The sequence below is a fragment of the Macaca nemestrina genome, chromosome 15 (genome assembly GCF_043159975.1).
Source record: "Macaca nemestrina isolate mMacNem1 chromosome 15, mMacNem.hap1, whole genome shotgun sequence".
Lineage (NCBI taxonomy): Eukaryota > Metazoa > Chordata > Mammalia > Primates > Cercopithecidae > Macaca > Macaca nemestrina.
This window is the reverse complement of record NC_092139.1, coordinates 63238976-63247266: the sequence shown is the minus strand read 5'-3', so window position 1 is coordinate 63247266 and position 8291 is coordinate 63238976. Positions and strand designations below refer to the sequence as shown.

At 54.8% G+C, this 8291-nt stretch overlaps 1 pseudogene; it reads left to right on the top strand.

The window, feature by feature from the left end:
- The first annotated feature begins 2318 nt into the window (after nt 1-2318).
- On the top strand, nt 2319-6786 carry LOC139358873 (spermatogenesis-associated protein 31E1-like; annotated as a pseudogene).
- Nucleotides 6787-8291: the final 1505 nt, after the last annotated feature.

Below are 8291 nucleotides of genomic sequence, written 5' to 3'. Positions count from 1 at the left end.
CTATTACTCTCCTACCTTCCCAGTGACCCACTGTCACCCCCGCTTGGAAGGAAGAGGAGCAGCAGGAAGGTAAGGAGCCCCCAGCCCAGCCCCACAGAGAAAGACTCTCTCTCTTCTTTTCCTCCCCTCATTCCCACTTTTCCTAAGCAGCGAGAGACCCTTCTGTGATGGGAAATCTCATCATCCCTCTAGGGAAGGGCAGGGCAGGCAGGGGTGGGAGTGGGCGGAGGATTCCATCCCCAGCTCCCAGACCATCTGTGACATGTGCAGGAGGCATCAGGGCAAAAACCAACACTGGACTCAGCCACGAGGACCAGATCAGGAGAGGGGTGAGGTCTCTGTGGGAGGACAGGCCCCAGCCCTGGCTCATCAGCCTCTTTCTGAGGCTGGTACCTGGGGGCCCAGACGCTTCTCTGTGGGGTGATCTGGGAGCTGTGCTGAGACCCTGAGAGCCTCCCGCCAGAGCCTGGATTCATGTCTGGCCTCCTTCGAAGAAGAATCCTACTGGCAGCTCAGAGGCCCTGTAGGCCTGAGCCTGGGTCTGCCTTCAGCAGAGGAGCAGGGACTGGGGATATCCAGGGTGGAGTCACACACAAAACCCCCACTTGCATTTCCCTAAGAAGGAAAACAGAAAACATTTCATCAATGAAACATAAGTAAAAGAAATGCACACAGAGCTCCGTGAGCTACAGGCAGAAAGCTGTGTTACTCATGAGCACTGCGTGTGTGCAGCTGGCCTGGGGAAAGGAGACTGAGAACTGGTCCCAGCCCCTCACTCTTGCTTGCCTCTTACCATCAAAGGAAGAGATTGGGAGGCCCAGGAGCAGGAAGAAGATCCTAGCTCTGAAAGGTGAGGTTCTACTGCTCCGCGGACTCCCCAGAGGTGACTGAGCATCACCTGTCCCTGAGGAAGTCATTTGCAGAGGCCTGAGAGGAAGCTCCTGGGAGGGAAATCAGAACCCGGGGCCTCCTCAGATTATCTGTGGGAATGAAGCCATGGGCCCGGGAACCGGTATTGCCCATAAGGGGGCGCTGTGGGGGAGGCACCAAGACCTGCCAGGATATGGGGGGAGGTCAGGGAGGCACCAGGTCCATGCGGACATCTGTTCTCCTCGGCCATGGCTGACTTCTTAGAGACCACCCCTGTCCGCTCTCCCCACTAGATGGCTGTGACACCCATGAGGGGGTGTACATGGAAGCACTCTTTGCAAATGACAAAGGTTCTGTACAGTGCACACCTTGCTGTCACCATTGGGGCCATGTGGCCTTGGACACAGATGCGTGGGTTTCAGGGTCTAGTTCTCCATGGTGTCCCCTAAAGAGACAGCCACTCAGCCTCCTGTGAAGTTTGCTGGCACTGCCCTCCCCACCATAACCCCGTCTCCTGACTTCCAGCTTGCAGAATCCTCCTGAGGGAGCTGGGGGAGACTGGGGGCCTGACCAACCCTCTGGAAAGATGAGGAGACTCCCCCTTCTCTCCACGTCCTCCTTTATACCAGGGTCTCTGATGCAACCCTAGGGCCTGGTGGTGACCTGAGAGGGGGAGGTCCTGGAAAGGGAACAGGAATGGACGGAAGCCCTGAGGCTGACATAGACAGAACTGTGTGAAGTCAGCAGTGGGGGAGGTGGAGGAGCTGTGGGCACCAGGTGCCCAGCCTTCCCGACCTCCCAGGCCCACCTGCCCCTGGCTGCAGCTTGTGCCTCATGTCTACTGCAGCCACCAGAGAAAGCTCACTGGGGAGGGTGGCTCTCACCTACCCTTAGCTGGAGACCCCCTGGGTGACATGTACCAACCAGCACCTGCTAAGGCCCACCAACTGCATGGGAAATGCATGCAATATCCATCTCCCACCAGCTTGTCCCCAAGGGCTCTCCCAGCTACTCTGGCCTCCACCCTGTCACCAGGCGCAACGATCACCTTAGAGCCTTTTTGATCACACTCAACCCTGAGTACCTCCAGGTCACCAGAGCCCTTGTTACCCCTAAAACACCCTGCATCTCAGCCACATGTTTTTCCTCCTTCACCACAGCCCTCTGTTCCCGTGGCCTCCTCTCCACCTCCACCCAGCTCCGGCCTGGCTGAATTTCAGTGTAGCTCCACAGTATGCCCCGTCCCCCAGAGCTGCCTTTTACACAACCAGGGGCTGCCTTCTCCAACCAGGGTGATCTCCGGCTTTGGGTGCTCCAGTGATCCCATCTGGGACCTCTCCTGCTGGAGGGAGGCTGCCACCACCTGGGGCCTCTCCACCTGCTCACATGGCAAGTCCCAGCAACAGCATCTTCCTGACTTCATCCTAGAGGCTTCCTTCTGGGGAGACCCCACACTCAGGCAGATGGAGGTAGGTGCCTGCACATTCATCCACCCCGACATGCAGAAGCTGCTGGAAACTCTCATCACCAATAGAGCAGTGATGAAGATGTGGCAGGAGAAAGAAAGGGGGCAGGCAGACTACCTGCAGGTGACATCACTGGGGAAGGAGTGGGACATCACGACTCTAAATCCCTTCTGGAATGTGACAACCCAACCACAGCAGCTGCCTGGTCCTCAGCAGGTCTCTGATGCCACGTCCATGGGGGACCACTTACAGTGGAAATGCAGCCAGCTCTTCTGAGACCTCTTCTCCCCTCTTTCAATAGGCAGTCCCTGGTGGTCACGGCCTGGGTTTCTAGGAACCCTTCCTCACAGAATGTGTACTCTGTACCATTGGAAAAAGCCTCCACTTCTCTTCAAGGTGAACCTGAGGTTGAGGCATCCTCACAGCTTTCCCAGGCACAGCCCCAGCCCCACAGATGGCCCAGCTCCAACCTTTCACTTCAACCTGGCCCCAGTCCCAGCCCCCACCTCTGGCTGGGATCCAGAAGCAGTCTCACTTCTCACCCCCTGTCCCAAGCCTACCGTGCTCTTCTCCACCCCAGATCAGGTTCTGTGGGGCATCTTGCCCTACATCCAATGAGAGGGCACAGTCTGTCATCCCCAATTTAATGGAGTATCTTGAATGGCCCTTGCAGAAGTGACCAAAGTGGAAGAGGGCTTTTCCCTTTCTCTTAAAAAATTCTCAGGCTGTCCTGAGCCAGCCCACTGCCCACCTTCCCCAGAAGAGGCCAGCTTTCCAGAGCCCCAAGTCAGCCTCCATTCTTTCTGGGGTTGCCTCCAGCACTGAGATCCCAGAGCACCGGTGGCAAGGAAGTAGTGCCATATGCCAGGAGCAGTCCCGTGGCCCTCCCAGCAGATTCCATCTGGAGACCTCTGCAACCTGAGGGGGAATTCACAGGGAGGCCCCAGGGTCAGGCAGAAGACACACAGGGAGTCCTCTTGCCCTCCCAGGCTTCTGAATTGGCAGGAAAGGGCAGGAAGGATATGCAGAAGACAAGGCTCAGGAGCTCTGGAAGGTTATCTAGGAAGAGGTGCTTAGGGTCCAAACTAGAGGCACAACCAAGCCAGGATCAAGGCACAGGAAGGAATTCAGTGAAGGTTCTGGAGAAAGACAAGGAGGAGGCAGACGGTGACTTCAGGAAGTCCTGGAAGTACCAATCAGTAAGTTCCACACCCAGGGACCCAGACAGGAAGCATTTGGAAAACAAGCTGCAGGTCCATATGGACAGGAAGGTGGGGGAGATCAAGGAGGGCTGGATCCCTGTATCTGTGTATTGCTCCTGGTTCATGGCCAAACGTGCTGTTCCCAAGTCTGACACCCACAGGAAACTGGGGAAGCTGGCATCCTGGAGGGGTGGGAAAGCCCACATGAACACCTCCCAGGAGCTTTCCTTCCTTCATCCCTGCACCCGGCAGATGCTGGAAGCACATCTTTTCAGGTTCTGTGTGAGGCACAGGTGGGGTCCAGACCTCCAGTCCCTATAGCCCATAAATGTCCAGTCAGGTAAGGCTCAGCCCCCACCCCTCCCATACTCCACATTTCCCCTCTGGGCCTCCTGGGAATCTCGGGTTGAATCTGTAGCCAAGTTTGTCATTTTATTGGAAAAACCTCCCCAGAATGGTCCAGGAGACAACAGAACAACAGGCAAGTCAGCCCCACTGTGAGTTGCCCTGTCCCTGCCCCACCACCTGAGCAGGAGGAAGGCCAGAGGGCTCCAAGATGGTCCCAGTCAGCTGACACCCATAAGCAATTAGAGGCCTCTCCGACTGGACAGAAGGACAGGGCGTCTTCTCAGTCCCCCATGTGCAGCCTTGTAGGCAGAACCTGGCAGAGCAGGACTGTCCTGGGGTCTGGGAAATCCAACCTTGAGGGGTTCAGAAATGGCTGGGAATGAGGCATGGCTTGAGATTGAAAGCATGTCCCCAGGAAACTCCTGTCATAACAGAGCCCTGCAAGAGTTCTGCATAAGGTCCCAGTGGGCAAGGGCCAAAGACACCCTGGAAGCACTGGAGGCTGAGGAGGAGAAACCCCCTGCTTCAGAAGCCACCTTGGGAGCCAGTGTGAGGGCAAGTTCAGGAAGTGTTTAGGTGGACCTGAGGAGCACAGAGGCTGTGGGGACCACTAGTGTCTACACTATAGTGTAAACTGGTGTCTGTAGACCTCAGTGTCTACAATCTGTGTTGCTCAGGATCCAGGGCATCTGTGTCTGAAAGCACAGGCAGTCAATGAGATTGCGCTCACAGTGCAGGTGGACTCAGAGGAGCAGGTGCCAGGCCGTGTCTGCAGCATCCCCCTCCAGGAGGGCCCCACAGACCTGTGCCTTCCAGGCCACAAAGTGGACATGCTCCCAGCCATAGACTGGCCACTCACTAATGCCCCACTGTCCACCTCCCAGACTGTGTTCGGTAGGAGGAACATGGCAGCTTTCCAGGGGCCATGTGCCCTCCTGTGGAAGGGAGGGGACAGACTGGGGCAGCAGGAGCCTGTGAGCCCAAAAGTGAAGGCCCCACAGAAGAGTCAGAAGATGCTGGGCTCTGTGAACAAGGGCGAGGCCTGCAGGAGGCCCAGATCAGGGTAGCAGGGACATAGGTGCAAGGGACCCAGGACCTCCAAAGCCAGTTGGAGGAGCCACCCTGCCCATGCCAGGGAAATAGGAGACAAACAATAAAGGAAATATGACAAGCCTCAGCTAGAGAAGGGACAGGCACCACCAGAGTGCAATTTCTGGAGAAAGATCAATCACCATTCACAGGGCATACTATCAGAGGAACCAGCTCCCAATATTTCAACATAGGTTCTTTTCTATTTTCCCTACGTGTTGGCTGGTCTGAGAAATAAAAAGAAAGAGTCCAAAAGAGAGAAATTTTACAGCTAGGTGTCCAGGGGTGACATCACATGTTGGCAGGTTCCGTGATCCCCCCGAGCTACAAAACCAGCAAGTTTGTATTATGCATTTCAAAGGGGAGGGAGTGTATGAATAGGGTGTGGGTCACAGAGATCACATGCTTCAAAAGGCAATAAAATATCACAAGGCAAATAGGGGCAGAGCAAGATCACAAGGCCAGGGCAAAATTAGAATTGCTCAGGAGGTTTCATGTCCCACTATGTATGCATTGTCATTGATAAACATCTTAACAGGAAACAGCGTTTGAGAGCAGATAACTGGTCTGACAAGAATTTTCTAGGCTGGTATTTCCTAATCCTAGCAAGCCTGGGGGTGCTGCAGGAGACCAGGGTGTATTTCATCCCTTATCTACAACTGCATAAGACAGACGCTCCCAGAGCGGCCATTTTAGAGAACTTCCCCTGGGAATGCATTCATTTTCCCAGGGTTATTCCTTGATGAGAAAAGAAATCAGCAATATTTCTCCTATGTGCTTTCTGAAAGAAGAGAAATATGACTCCATTCTACCTGGCCCCACAGGCAGTCAGACTTTATGGTTATCTCCCTTGTTCCCTGAAAATCGCTGTTATCTTGTTCTTTTCAAGGTGCCCAGATTTCATATTGTTCAAACACACAGGCTTTACAAACAATTTGTGCAGATAACACAGTCACCACAGGGTCCTGAGGCAACATACATCCTCAGTTTATGAAGATGACAGGATTAAGACATTGAAGTAAAGACAGGCATAGGAAATTACAAGAGTATAGTCTGGGGAAGTGATCAATGTCCATGAAATCTTCATGATTTATGTTCAGAGATTGCAGTAAAGACACACATAAGAAATTATAAAAGTATTAATTTAGGGAACTAATAAATGTCCATGAAATCTTCACAAGCTATGTTCTTTGGCCATGGTTTCAGCCGGTCCCTCCATTCAGGGTCCTTGACTTCCCCCAACAGTCTACACCTCAGGAAAAGAGGTGCAGGGCAGGAAGACGTACTTCAGAAAGGCAAGCCCAGGGCAGATGCTGTCCAGAGCTAGGAGTCTGATCCAGCAAGGTTGTTTATGGATAGCATGACTAAAGAAGCCCAGGCCATCATCAGAGTTGTGGGTCAAATCCTGGTGGACAAATTGGGGATTCAGCAGGGATGTGGTCCCTCAGAGATCAACTGCCACAAAGGCGACCTCCAAGCCCAGAAGAATGTGCCTTCCTGCTGCCACAGGAGTCACTACCACCAGGAACACAGCAGAGAGATGAGAGCTCTGGCCTGCAGCCCCAAAGCCACCCCCAAGGGCCACAACTGTCCTGTCAAAAACAAGGGCATCAGAGACAGAGACAGTAGTTGGGCTCCCACCTCCCAGGCAGCCTGTGTCCCCAGCTGGTCCCCACCACCACAGGCCACGAGTGGCAAGCACCTCTGGTGGCCCCATCCACAGCCACAGGAACTGAGGTCTACACAGATGTGTCTTGCTTCCTGAACCAGCTCAGGCTTCTCACACCTCTCCTGGGAGAGTCAGGGGGTTCTACTCAAATAACACTGGACACCTACATAACAAACCTGTCCTGCATGGATCATCACAGTTCCCATGTGTTCCTGACTTCCACGGAGAAGTTCCCAATGTACCTGCTTTCCCTGCAGAGGTGGTAGCTTCTGTCTGTGCCATGCTAGGGCACAAGAAAGGGCTCAGTGTCAGCTCCTCCTGAGTGTGGTTCCCAGAATGACTGGGCCAGGAGGAGGCTGACAGGGACCTGGAAGACCCCATGTTCTCCCTGTCCCCACACTGTGTCTGGTTTCCAAACTGGATCATGACTCAGAGCCTTCAGGACGTGTAAGGATAGCAAATCCTTTGGAGATTCCACCCGGGCTCTGGCTCACTGCAACCCCCATTCTCACTAAGGTAACTTCTGTGCTGCTGTAGGAGCTGGGTCTGCAGGAGCCTCACGGACTGAGGGGGTGGTAGGCTCCAGGAGTGATGGATCCCAGAAACCTCCCTGCCCCATAGAAGTCTGGGAATGTGGGGGTGTCCTGTGCTGGCCCTGGGTCAGAGGCAGGACTGCTCTTTCCAGGATCTCCTGGTGGGGAAGAGATGACACCCTCCCCAGACCCTTTCCTGCATGCTGAGTTCTGGGATGGACTTGGGCCCTGCCAACACTTCCTTCAGCCTTGATAACACCCCTGGGTTCATGTCTGCCATCCCCAGCCTCACTCCGCAGAGGAGTCTCCCAGCCCACTGGTGTGGGGTGTCCGTTTCAGGAGGCACCCAGGGCTGCTGCCTACTCCTCTGGTAGGACTCTGTGGTCAGGAACCACAGGAGAGGACCTTCGGTTCAGGGTGGGAGGTGGGAAAAGAATCAGGGAAGACGAGCCTAAGATTGCAAGTGCAGGATCCAAAAGCTGCCTGCAGCTGTAACCAGGGTCCTCGCAGTCTGGTGACCATTACAAGCAAAAGTGGTCAGTGCCACTCCCAGGGGAGGGGAACCCAGAAGGCAAGGGTTAGCCTGGGTCACACAGCACATCTATGGTTCCAGGCCCATGTGCTTGCAGGGGACACATTGGGGCTCAGAGAATCTGGTCACATGGTTGGCAGGGACAGTCCCCACATGGCCCAGTCCTGTGCTCCCTCCGTCCTGGTGCTGGGTCCTTCCTGGCCATCCCCAGGGAAGGCAGGAGCAAGGACAGGGCAGGCAGGAGCCAATTCCTCAGAGGGATCTGCCCAAGGGTGCTCTGCCCCAGGAGACCTCTGCACCTGCAGGGGTTGTGGAGGCTGAGGACAAGGGGACAGGCCTGTACCCAGGCCTGGTAGGACCCAAGTTGGGGACCTGTTTTGAACATACCCTGGTGTCACTTTGGGTGTCCCAACTACTGCTGGAGCCAAGTCCTGTCTGGGGTGGTGACCTAACATCTATGGGACCCAGGATCCTGGGACCTGCAGCAGAGGAACTCCACATGGACCCCCAGTAGACCCCAACACTCAGAGATTCCCACAGAGACCACATTCATCAATATTTCACAGATTCCCCGCAGTGATC